The sequence below is a fragment of the Bufo gargarizans genome, chromosome 3 (genome assembly GCF_014858855.1).
Source record: "Bufo gargarizans isolate SCDJY-AF-19 chromosome 3, ASM1485885v1, whole genome shotgun sequence".
NCBI lineage: Eukaryota > Metazoa > Chordata > Amphibia > Anura > Bufonidae > Bufo > Bufo gargarizans.
In genome coordinates, this window is record NC_058082.1 from 232,034,817 (window position 1) to 232,046,970 (window position 12,154).

The window sequence follows — 12,154 nt, forward strand, 5'->3', positions numbered from 1 at the left end:
AGACACATTTCTCTTGCTTAGCGGATAGCTGATTCTCCCTTGTTTAACATGAGACACATGGGATTCGAAGTCGGGAGAGAATATCAAAATGTCGTCAAGATAGACAATAACAAATTTGCCTAAGAACTCCCTAAGAATGTCATTCATGGAGTTTTGGAACACAGCTGGGGCATTGCTGAGTCCAAAAGGCATCACCTGATATTCAAAGTGTCCTGCCGGAGTATTGAACGATGTCTTCCATTCGTCTCCCTCCTTGATTCGGATTAGATTGTATGCCCCTTTCAGGTCAATCTTGGAAAACCGGGTTGCCCCCAGAACCTGGTTAAATAAATCCGGAATCAATGGGAGTATCTATTCTGGACACTGATTTTATTTAATCTCCGGTAATCGATACATGGCCTAAGACCACCATCTTTTTTCTTAACGAAGAAAAACCCCGCCCCCATAGGAGAGATAGAAGGTCTAATATGCCCTTTACCAAGCCTCTCCTTAATATATTCTTCCATGGCCTTCATTTCGTGCTTAGAAAGATTATAAATTCGCCCTTTAGGAAACTTGGCCCCCTCTACTAGCTCTATAGTACAATCATAAGGTCTATGGGGGGGTAGAACCTCTGGGGTTGGTGATGAGAATACATCAGAATATTCCCTAATAACAGTGAGTAAAGTATCAGACTTTACTGAGACCCCAACCTGTACCACGGACAAGCACGAGTCACACTTTGGACCAATCTATAGTGGGGTTATGTAGTCGGAGCCAAGGCAACCCTAGTACCACCTCAACCGGTAGGTTCTCCAGGACAAAAAGGGAACATCTCTCTGAGTGGCACACACCCACGGTTAGAGAAATCTCTGAGGTACATGAGCTCACTGTACCACCAATAAGAGGAGTAGCATCAATAGCCATGACATGGATAGGAGTTGGTAAAGCAAACATTGGAATACCCAATCTTACAGCATACTCAGAGTCAATAAAGCTGGCCGCTGAGCCAGAATCAATAAAGGCCTTACCCGGCCATTTATCTACCCCCAGAGAAATCGTAATGGGTACCAAAAGCTTACATTTAGAAAATGTAAAAAGGAGACTTTACAGAAAGGACCTTCTTAGGACACTGGTTGATCCAATGGTCAGGATCTCCACAGTAAAAGCATTCTCCACGTCTGCGGCGAAGATTCCCTCGGGTCATGCCAACCTGCATGGGTTCCTCAGTGGAGACCTCAGCATTGTCTCTGGAATAGGCCTCTGGCTGGACCACCATCTGGGAAGAGAACTGTCGTTCCTGTCGTCTCTCTAACCCGTCGGACAACAAGGGTCATCATCTCCTCTAAGGTCTCTGGAAGTTGATAACTGACCAGAAGATCCTTTAAATTATCAGACAGACCTGACCTGAACTGACTCTTCAGGGCTGGTTCGTTCCATCCTGAGGGGACACACCACCTTCTGAATTGGGTGCAATAATCCTCCGCAGGTAGATTGCCCTGAACCAGTGCATTTAGAGCCGTCTCGGCTACTAGTGCTTCCGTGGCCCCAACCACCAGTGTAGTGAGCCGTCTAAACGAGCGACATTTCCCCAATGTCGTTGCTGGTACCTCAAACCAAGCGCCACCCCGGAAAAGATGTATTTTCTGTAGCAGGAGTGGAATAAGGCGTGACACCCACTATTTCTGTCCTGACTGCCCTGACCACCCTGCCCTATGCTTAGGGGAGTGTTTCCGAAAGTACACACAGGTACACTTAGTATAGGGATTGCGTGACACAGGACAGGCACACAGGGGTCTTAAGGCCCTTTCACACAGAGCTGCTGCAAACCTCTCCTTTTACCTGGGACAAAGTGCATAATGTACTTCGCCACATCTCTGGGCGATTTGCACATTGTCCCATGGGGAAGGAGAGGTTTGTCCTATAAAGGTAAAAAAATATATATACAAAATCAAAGGTAAGCAAAAAAGTTTATGTTCCAAAAGTTCAATAAAGTTTATAAAAGTTAATGTTCTGTTTCAAATGTTATATAAAGTTAATGTTAATAAATTAATTGCGTTGCGGCCTGTTTTTGTTTTGTTTTTTACCTTCTAGGTGGACCAACCGATCAACCAGCTGCAGCACTGATGTGCATTCTAACAGAAGCATTGCGCGGCTGTCAGATTACACAAAAGTCGGTGTATGCGGCGCTGCAAGACAAGATTTCTCCTCTGCAGTAAAAAAGATACGTTTGCAGAGGCTTATGAGCTGAGGGGCGGTATTCATATGCTTTGGCAAACACTTTGTATATAAAAAAATAAATAAAAAATTCCGGCAATGATTTATTCATCCACATCGATTGATGTGAATGGAGAAATCGGGTTTGCCAGGGCGTACGGGCTGAGTAGTTTTGGATGTTGGGCGGAGCTCCTATGTCCTGGCAGACGCCTTTCCCCCTACCTTTTTTTTTTTCTTTTTGCACATTTTTGGGCAGAGATTTTTTCATGCACATTGATCGATGCGAATGAAGAAATCTGTGCCGTTCATTTTTTCTTTCAGCCCAAAGGCTGAACGGAAAAAAAAAAATCTTATTACCCGTATGCTCAATATAAGGAGAATAGCAGAAACTCCTAATGCTGGCCATACATGTAATGATTGTGGAGACCCTCAAATGCCAGAGCAGTACAAACACCCCACAAATGACCCCATTTTGGAAAGAAGACACCCCAAGGTATTCGCTAAGGGGCATATTGAAATTGAACTTTTTGTCATAAGTTAGCGGAAAGGGAGACTTTGTGAGAAAAAACGAAAAGAATTTCCGCTAACTTGTGCCAAAAAAAAAAATCTTCTATGAACTCGCCATGCCCCTCACGGAATACCTTGGGGTGCCACATGTGGGGTATTTATACTGCCCTGGTATTTTAGGGGCCCTAAAGCGTGAGAAGAAGTCTGGAATCCAAATGTCTAAAAATGCCCTCCTAAAAGGTACTCATTGGAATTTGGGCCCCTTTGTGCACCTAGGCTGCAAAAAAGTGTCACACATGTGGTATCGTCGTACTCAGGAGAAGTAGGGCAATGTGTTTTGGGGTGTTTTTACATATACTCATGCTGGGTGAGAGAAATATCTCTGTAAAATGACAACTTAGTATAAAAAAAAATGGGAAAAGTTGTCTTTTACAGAGATCTATATCTCACCCAGCATTGGTATATGTAAAAATACACCCCAAAACACATTGCCCTACTTCTTCTGAGTACGGCGATACCACATGTGTGACACTTTTTTGCAGCCTAGGTGTGCAAAAGAGCCCAAATTCCAATGAGTACTTTTAGGATTTCACAGGGCATTTTTACGCATTTGGATTCCAAACTACTTCTCACGCTTTGGGGCCCCTAAAATGCAAGGGCAGTATAAATACCCCACATGTGACCCCATTTTGAAAAGAAGACACCCCAAGGTATTCCGTGAGGGGTATGGTGAGTTCATGTAAAAATTTATTTTTTGTAACAAGTTAGTGGAATATGAGACTTTGTAAGGAAAAAAAATATATATCATTTCCTGCTAACTTGTGACAAAAAATAAAAACTTCCATGAACTCACTATGCCCATCAGTGAATACTTTAGGGTGTCTAATTTTCCGAAATGGGGTCATTTGTCGGGTGTTTCTACTGTCTGGGCATTGTAGAACCTCAGGAAACATGACAGGTGCTCAGAAAGTATAGGTGCGTAAATAATTTTTTTTGCACCATAGTTTGTAAAGGCTATAACTTTTACCCAAACCAATAAATATACACTTATTGCATTTTTTTTAATCAAAGACATGTAGAACAATACATTTTGAGAAAAATGTATATAGAAATGTAATTTTATTTGAAAAAATTTGCAACAGAAAGTCAAAAATTTCTTTTTTTTGTAAAAATTTCGGTCAATTTCCATTAATATCAAAAAAAGTTAAAATGTCAGCAGCAATGAAATACCACCAAATGAAAGCTCTATTAGTGAGAAGAAAAGGTGGTAAAATTAATTTGGGTGGTAAGTTGTATGACCGAGCAATAAACCGTGAAAGTAGTGTAGTGCAGGTTTAAGCTAGGGGAGCTGAGGTGGTTAAGGCAGTTTTCAATAGGAGACGGAGTAGCGGTTCTGATTCCCACTGTGGAAAACAAGTTCTTAGCCAGGTGGCAGGGTCCATTTGAGGTGGTAGAAAGGGTAGGTGAGGTGAATTATAAGGTACCAGCCTTGGAAGAGGAAACCCTACCAGATCTACCACGTAAACCTGTTGAAATCCTGGAAAGATCGGGATCAAGTGACCGCTATGGTAAGGGTCATGGTAGAGGACCCTGTAGAAAGAGGTGGCTTGGATAAATGTTCCAAAGTTACTACCACATAAAGTGAAACATGTCAGATTTGCAAAAATCGGCCTGGGATTTCAGGTGAAAAGTGGCTCGGTACTGAAAGGGTTAAGGTCCATTCTTCAGTGATTTATGGACTGGCTACAAAAATGGTGAAAGGTCTTCAAAGGGTTTTAGTTTTTCAGGCTGCATTATATTAAAGTAAAATGTAATGCTTAACATTTTTATAGCTTATCAAGACAGGTTTAAAGAATTTCATTTTAAGGAAAGAAGGAATTGGGACAACATGATCAAAACTTTAAAAGGGGTTGTGCCATGTTTTGAAGCTATCCACAGGATAGGGAATAATTAGCTTTTATCAGTGGGGGTCCGACTGCTGGGACCCTAAGCGATCTCTGTTTCCAGTGGTCTAATAGGGAACATGCCTGACCTGCTATATAAGATCTGGGGAACAGAACCTCTGCGCTCCCTCCATTTGTCTGACCCCCATCAATCAGTTATCCCCTGTCCTGTAGATAGGAGATAACGTCAAAACTTGCCCTTCAGATATACGGTACCCCTTTAAATATGTTTCAGGATGAAAGCATCGTTCCTGGCTTGTGTTTAAGTTACTACTTGCATTTCCCATGTACTAACACTTCTATAACATCTTTTCTTATGACTATGTTGTAACGTTCCTCTATTATTCCTTCGTAGAACTGATTGCACAGTAGCAGACTGTGCAGGGTCACAACACCAACTGGTTAATCATTGATTAGGAATTACAAATCAAACTTGTTTGAACATGATACAGTGTGATTGCAATCTCGGGTTATTCCTCATCACTGTATCTATTTCGATATTACATTTTATATTTTACTGCTGCAGCAGAGCCCTCTTGCTAGCAGAGTAACTTCACAAGAGACAATACCACTTTTGGAAAGAATTTTCTATCCTCTTTTAAATTGAAATATTCATAGGTGACTGTGTCATTGCCTTTAGATTAAGGACACACCGAATAGTCTCCAGAAATCAGTTTGGTTTTAGTTTCATGGATTGAGAAGAATAGTGCAAATCCCAGACTTTCATCTTTATACAGTGTGATGAACTTTTATGTTGAAAGTAGTCCGATAGCAAAGCTAGTTTTCTGTTGTTTTTGGGTTCACTTTATATGAAGAATTCCTTTAATCTAGCAATTCCATGGTTTGTATTCATGTAGCTAGTTGAAGGGTCTCTGAAATGTTCTCCATACATATGAATTTATTATCACCAGGGCACAGAAGTCATCTTTATTTTATATTGTATTTCAAAATCGATGGCATATTATTACATGTCTATTTGTGTGCTTTTAACATTTAGGGTGGGGTTGAGAGGAAATAAAAAAAAAAAAAAAAAAGGGTAGATCTAAAGTTTCATTAACATCACTTATGCCCTGTCCCAGGCATTTAAAATGGGCCATCTGTCTAAACATCTCGCCCCCCCCCCCCTCAAACCCCCTGATCATTTCCTCGACTTATTCATGAACCATAGGAGGGCTGCTTTGTAGTCCTAGTGTAGCTTGGTTCAGTCTCCCCCCACTGAATACATCTATGCACTTGCATAACATATATTTCACAGCTCCAGAAATTCTCTGAACTTCGTTCAGATGAATGGCCCACATACTCAAGATCCCCCCGTCTTTTTATCCCTCTGTCTTTATTCCAACAGAGATTTCTATGTGAAACTGACCTTACTTGCCACAGAACCCAGCACATTATTCTTGATCATTTTACATGCCACCTGCTGCTAGTGCTGTGATGGTGAATTTCTTAATGACTGGTTCACTCTTGGCTATTGTTTTAAGGCAATAGTTTGCTTTTATCACTGCATTCCTAATTGCACCACTTTTATCGACTTCATAATTTGTCTTTGTCTTTTGATAATACATATGTAAATAAATTCCAACAAACTAATTCAGAAATTGTATGGAATGAAAACACTCCAATCATTTTCACCCTATGAGGTGTACATTTTTGAAAACTGTATTACTGTTACGGGCTATTAAATCTATTTTTATTTATATTCTTTACTTGAACCTTGTGCTTAAAAGATTTGCATTTATTAGTCAAATAGCAGCGCTGGCTATAAAAGACAACTACACCATGTAGATTTTTCACAAAATTAAAGGGAACGGATGTTCAGTATTTTATCTGTGTGTCCCCTTATTTGTATTCTTGCTAAGTTGATGGAAGTAATCTCAAATACCATAATCATCTTAACTTTATCACCATTTGATGATTAGATGAAAAAGTTATAAATACCAAATAATGTTGTATCAGGCTTAAAGGGATTCTGGCACCTACTCTGAGCATTTTAGACCACTCAGATGGCGTTATAGAATGTTCCCCCCCATTAAAATAGTACCTCAATTGTGTCTACCCCACGTAGAGATCCTGAAAAAATTACTTTATAAAGTTATGCAAATTAGGTGTCGCTAGTGTCCAGGTGCAGAGTTACACCCGCAAGTGCCCAGGCCCCTCAGCTATGTGCCCAGATAACTGTTTCCCTTGCAGTCCTCTGGCCCGCCCTCCTTACCTACTGCATTCTCCTCCTTTGGCCTGGAGTTGCTCCCGAGCGCTAGTCCACACCCAGCCCTCGCATGCGCACTGCTCTGCCCACTATGGGCAGAGGCACTGATCTTAACAGTTCGCAGGCCCACATTGCTGGTTTAGCACAAGAGGTTATCTGGGAAACGATTGATGACCTATCTGAGTCCTGGTACGCTGCTGATCAGCTGTTTTAGGGAGCCACTAAAGCACTGGTGAGGTTATCTGGGAAACGATTGATGACCTATCTGAGTCCTGGTACGCTGCTGATCAGCTGTTTTAGGGAGCCACTAAAGCACTGGTGAGCGCCACAGCCTCCTGGCAGCTTACTGACCACAGCGCCGTTCTTTGTATACCAGTTGTGCACCTAGGCCTTGTGACTGATGTATGGTTTATTTAGAGAAGAAAACGGCACTACATACTAGATGTATTAAAAAATCTGTCCCAATGGTGGCAGTTCCAGCAGTGTTAGTTCTAAGCCCGACGGGCCCCCAGTAATCCATAAAAGAAAATAATTACCGCAGCACTCTCTGTCTTCAGTCATATATGTTTTATTAACCAACCATGCAACGTTTCGACTTCACAGGTCTTTTTCATATGAATTATAACAATAAAGAACCTACTTATATACACGTAGTACCAAATAATAAAATTGGGGAACCGCCCTAATCAGGATCCTCCCACCCTCACATAAATATCACCTGTGTTTAACTTATAATATAAATCACTTTGTGCATATGTGGGGGGAAATGTCCCAACGTCTTATGGGGTGAATACTAATGGGCGCTTCCATTATGTAAGCGCTCATTAGTACCAGAGGAACGGGAAGCGGTGAAGGCTCTGTACTCACCATTTCCTGGTCCTCGGCTGTGGTGTGGCTGCACACAGCGTGAAGGCGCTCTCTGACCTCAAGCTTTGCACGCCGGTTCACAGCACAGCAGAATGAGAAGGATGAAGAGTAAGGGCAGTGTGGAGCGGCGGTGCCCAGAGCAGGAGAGCTAAGTGATTTATATATTTTTTTGTCATCCGAGGCACTGGAGGGTTGGTAAAGAGGCACTGGGGGCTGTGGATCGGGGATAAGTTGTCTTAAAAAACTATATACAAGTTCAGGGAAAGATTATTCAAGGTGTAGGGAAAGGATAGGGAGCAATCATTCCACAGCATTTATGTGGAACAGGGTTCAGTAGTGGATGTTACAGCCTGAGTAATAGGAACAATCCTATTACACCTTGCTGCACTGACTGGGGATCCAAATTGCCATTATCCAGCTCTGTAATTCCAGAAAACTGTTCTTGTTAGTGGGGTTCAAGTGCTGTTTGATACAGCCATTAACAGGGTTTAATACAAGGACTTATTTGCCCTTGTGCGGTGCAATTATATGTTCTAAAGCATTTTTTTGGCTTGTGTAATTTGGGGGGGGGGGGGAAGCTTATTAGCCGTTGTGTGGTGAAGTGCGAAAATTGCAGCCCTTTTTGGCTTGTATTAGTGGCACAAAAAAAAATGTATTTGCCGTTCAGCGGTGCAGTTATATGTTCTGAAGCCCTTTTTGTCGTGTATTAGTGGAAAAGAAAAATATATTTGCCGTTTAACAGTGCAGTTATATGTTCTAAAGACTTTTGTGGAGTGTATAAGTGGAAAAAAGAAAATGGTATTTGCTGTTCAGCTGTGCCGTTATATATTCCAAAGCCTTTTGTGGAGTGTATAACTGGAAAAAAATATGGACCTATTTGCCGTTCAGTGGTGCAGTTATATGTTCTAAAGCCTTTTGTGGCGTGTATAAGTGGTAAAAAGAGATGATACCGTATTTTTCGCCCCTATAAGACGCACCGGCCCATAAAACGCACCTACGTTTTTGAGAAGGAAAATAAGAAAAAAAATTTTTAACCAAAAGACACTTTTGTGATCTAACAGTATGTCAGACAGGGGAGTGGCAGAGGCCTAAATGTTTCTGGCGCAGGCACAGGTCGCAGCAGAGTAAGGGAGCGTGGCAGCAGGAGTCGCAGCGAGAGGCCTGAGCTCCCAGTGTCATCTGTCGGTTGTGTCTTGACCTGCACCCAGCGGTTCTTGAATGGTTGACTTTGGTCATCCACTTCGTCCCAAGTGACATCAGACACCCCCAGCCAAGAGTCGTCGGGTTCGTCAGACACAACCCTTAGTTAGCATGGCCCGGGAGCAGGCCCTGTGCCCTCACCTCTCCTCAACCTGCCACGCCCCCGGTTTCAGGCAGTCAAGGCTCCACCACCTCAGCCGAAGGGAGCTGTCTGTCCTTCTCATTATCTGCTGGTCCTGAAGCTCCTGCCAAAGTGCATAGCAGCACCAGCCTGTGGAGCTGTAACTACGGCCAGGGACAATACATGTCCTTTACAGCCTACTGGGTGAATGTGGTTCTTACACAGCCACACCAGCAACTTGGCCAGGTGACGCTGCTTCCGCCTCCACGTTGTCATATCACTGGTCCTGCGACTATGTCCACCTCTGCCTCCTCATCCTCCACCGTGTTCTCAGTCTCCACTGCAGGGACAATTCACAGTGACCCTCCAGCATACAACATGTACAGGGCACAGCGGTGTCACGCTGTTCTGCACCTCGTTTGCCTGGGCAAACGGAGTCACACAGGGGAGGAACTGCTCCGTGTCCTTCATCAAGAAATCAAATCCTGGCTTTCTCTGCAACAGCTCAAAATTGGAACCATGGTGACCAAGAATGGGAAGAACATGGTGTCAGTGCTGCGTCAACGGGGGCTGAGCCACGTGTTCAATCTGGTTGTCCACCCATCTGCAAGACATCCTAAAAATGGCCAGGAAACTTTGCATGCACTTTAGCCACTCGTACACCGCAAAGCACACCCTACTTGAGCTGCAGCGGCAGAACGGCATCCCCCAACATATGCTGATATGCTACGTTTCCACCCATTGGAATTGGAATTCCACTCTCCATATTTTGGACTGACTATGCGAACAGAGAAAGGCCATAAACGATTTGTTGATGATCCAAGCGGACAGGAGTGCTCTTTTGTTTAACTTCGATGTCAGCCAGTGGCAGCTCATGCGTGACACCTGCTGTTTGCTCAAGTCTTTTGAGGAGGCCACATTATTTGTCAGTCGCCAGGACTACGGGATGAACACCGTCATTCCACTGCTTCATGTCCTGGAACAGTTGCTGGTAAATCTGGCTGGTCAGGGGACTGGAGACGTGGCACCTATATCTCACGGCCACATGAGCCCTGTGGGGGCTGAACTGGAGGAGGAATCTGTGGTTTTCACACACAGGTGACAGGAGAGGAGGAACAGGAGCAGCCAGAAGAGCTACAGGGCGATGAGGAAGACAAGGCAGAGGACCCAGACACACCGTGGCAGTATGCAGTGGAGATGGAGGCAGGTAGTCCCTATGAGTCACTTGCACAAATGGCCCGTTGCATGCTCGCTTGCGTAGTGACAGCCGAATTGTAACCATTCGGTAGAGGGATGACTTCTGGCTCTCCACCTTGTTGGTCCCTTGCTACCGGTCCAAAATGGGGGCCTTTTTTACACCTGCTGAGAGGGAGGACAAACTGAACTACTATAGAGACATCCTATGTAGTGAGTTGCCTGTCTTCGCCATCATCCATCCTCTCGCAGGTCTGACCGGGGGGCCCTCTGTTCCTCTTCCATGGTTGTTGTGGCAGGGCATGGGGGGGAGCAGTTCCAGCTCCATCAGCAACAACTTGAGTCTAGAGTCTCTGATGAGCAGCTTTCTTCACCCGCCTAGTGAAGAAACTACTCACCAGCAGCTAGACCTGGAGCAGTACCTGAATAGCAGGTGGTGGCATACTTGAACAGTACCCTGCCACCCCACATTGAAGATCCGCTGGACTACTGGGCAGCCAGACTGGATGTGGCTGCAACTAGCAGAGTTTGCCCTGCAAAAGCTATCCTGCCCAGCCAGTAGTGTGGCATCAGAGCGGGTGTTTAGTGTCGCAGGGGCCATAGTTACCCCAAGAAGAACTCGCCTGTCCACCCAAAATGTGGAGAGACTGACCTTTGTCAAGATAAATCAGGCATGGATCAGCCATGTTTTCCACCCACCAATGCCTTAAGCATCAGACTAGATCATCCATGGTGCCACACCAACACTTTGACAAAAAGAGACCGGTTTCATCTGGCTACCTGCCTCAGCTACTATTCTGATGCCACACATCTGATGCTAAGTACTCCTTCTTTCACCATCTTCAGTTGGTACTCATATTGCTACCCACCTCCCCACTCTGTCATTCTGTGGTCTCTTGATGCTGCTGCCACCTCAACACTGTGACCTTGCCACTCTGTGGTCTCCTGATGCTGCTGTCACCTCCACACTATGTCACCTTGCCACTTTGTGGTCTCCTGATGCTGCTGCCACCTCCACACTGTCACCATGCCAGTCTGTGGTCTCCTGATGCTGCTGTCACCTCCACATTATGTCACCTTGCCACTTTGTGGTCTCCTGATCCTGTTGCTGCCACCTCCACACTGTCATTGTGCCACTCTGTGTCCTCCTCCTGATGCTGCTGCTGCCGCCACCTCCACACTCTGTCATTGTGCCACTCTGTGGCCTCCGAATGCTTCCGCCACCTCCAGACTCCATCATTGGGCCACTCAGTGGTCTCCTCATGCTGCTGCTGCCACCTCACCACTATGTCATCGGGCCACTCTGTGGACTTCTCATGCTGTTCCCACGCTCCCCGCTTCATGACTGGGCCACTATTTTTAACCTTTCTTCTGATCTGTCAGAAGGAAGGAAAAATGAGATGCACAACGGATCCTGTCTGTGTAGCAGCTGTAAGGCCTGTATGGTCCCATCAGAATTGGCTTGTAATTTGGTAGCCAAAAGCAGGAGTGGGTACAAAACATTTGCAAATATTCCATTCACGTGTCATTTCTGTTTTGGATCCACTCCTGTTTTTTTGGCATTAGCAATATTAATGGATCACTGACCAAATGCTGACCGAGGCGGATGCTCAACAGACAGGATCTGTTTTTTGGGGGTTATTGTTCTGATGGAAGGGCAACAATTTGGACGTCAGCCCAAATTTACTGCTGACGCCCTCTCCACTCTGTCGGGCTCTACTTGCATAAGCGTTTAATAGAACAGGTTCTGTAGACATTTATGTGGAATCAGCAGACGAGGTTGTAAAAGGAGTGCGCTTCTTCTTGGCGCTAACATCAACCTGTAAGGCTGAGTTCATACTTGAGTTATTTGGTCAGTTTTGGCCCCGTGACTGCCCGAATAAGTGAAGTGTGCAGTGATTCTAAGAGCGATGCCTGTCA

At 44.5% G+C, this 12,154-nt stretch overlaps 1 protein-coding gene across 1 annotated transcript in view; it reads left to right on the plus strand.

Annotated features, from left to right (window-relative positions):
* PCCA (propionyl-CoA carboxylase subunit alpha) overlaps positions 1–12,154 on the plus strand; it is a 476,636-nt gene that overhangs the window by 307,583 nt on the left and 156,899 nt on the right. The gene's annotated exons all lie outside the window — the stretch shown is intronic.